Raw genomic sequence first — 1,436 nt, forward strand, 5'->3', positions numbered from 1 at the left:
CATATATTCATTTTTTATTTTTTGTATTCATTTATTTATTCATATATATTTTTTTATCTTGTTAATTATTCTGATTGTGAATTTGCTTTCTTTAAGTAAAAAAAAAGAAGGTCAAAGACAAAGCTATTCGGTTTCTTGTAAGTACATACACTACACTGCCGATGTAGGGGGGCACCACCTAAAATCTTGCCTAGGGCGCCAGATTGGTTAGGGCCGGGCCTGCTGCAAGGTGTAAAACTTAAACCTCGAGAAACATTTTGCTCTAAGACACTCAGTAATCTCCCATTACAGCTACGCTATGAAATCACACACTAACCGGCAGGTCCGGGTGATGCCGAGGGCAAACAGAAAAACTGGGACTGGGACAATCGCCCAACAACCGTGTGAGATTGAACCTCCACCTCTTCTGACTTCAAGGTTTGGGGATGAAGGAACGCAGCTTTTTGGACCCCCCAGTTCTAAACAAATGTCTCCTCCTCCAGAAAATCTGTACGTTCAGATATGTTTTATTTTGACAGTGCACGAGCACCTGCGGACCACTTATGTGCACCCCTGTACATAAGGTCCCTCAACCATTGAGCATGGGTGGGCAAAAGAGCACCCCTCCATCTTAGTAGGATCGCACATCTAGCCACAAGGGAGGCGAAGACAGTGTGCAACACTGTTACGAGGTCAACCGAGAGATTTTGAGGAACTTACAGAGGTGGGAAATGTACTTAAGTAGAATTTTCAGGTATTTGTACTTTACTTGAGTAGTTCTTGACAACTTCTACTTTTACTCCTGACATTTTAAAACAAATATCTGTATTTTCTACTTTAACGTACTTCGAGATAGCTTGGCCAAAGTGGCTGAAGAAGGGCAGGAGACTGATCCTGTATTTCCTGTGTTTCACCACAACAGACCAGTTGCGGTGAAGAGAGAGCTGAGTGTGAAAGCGAAGCTCTCAATTTACCGGTCGATATACGTCCCTACCCTCACCTATGATCAGGAGCTGTGGGTAGTGACTGAAAGAACAAGACTGGATACAAGTGGCGGAAATGGGCTTCTTCCAAAGAGTGGCTGTCCTCTCCCTTAGAGATAGGGTGAGAAGTTCAGCCATCTGTGAGGGGCTCAGAGTAGAGCCGCTGCTCCTTCACATTGAAAGGAGCCAGTTGAGGTGGTTCGGGCATCTGACAAGGATGCCTCCTGGGTGAGGTGTTCAGGGCATGTCCCACTGGGAGGAGGCACCGGGGCAGACCCAGGACACGCTAGAGAGATTATATCAGTCTATCTATTCTCTCAATCTGTCAGATGCTGCTGGCTCTTCCTCCTCCTCTTCCTCACACACTGCTGAGTTTGTCCTGGTGGATCATCAGGGGTGCAAAGCCTCACAGATGATGTGCAGCAGTGGGTCCCTCAGTCTGTCCTCACTCTGGACACTTGCAGTTGTCACACA

The sequence above is a fragment of the Pundamilia nyererei genome, unplaced genomic scaffold (genome assembly GCF_000239375.1).
Source record: "Pundamilia nyererei isolate P.nyererei 1_Seehausen unplaced genomic scaffold, PunNye1.0 scaffold00132, whole genome shotgun sequence".
NCBI classification, from domain to species: domain Eukaryota; kingdom Metazoa; phylum Chordata; class Actinopteri; order Cichliformes; family Cichlidae; genus Pundamilia; species Pundamilia nyererei.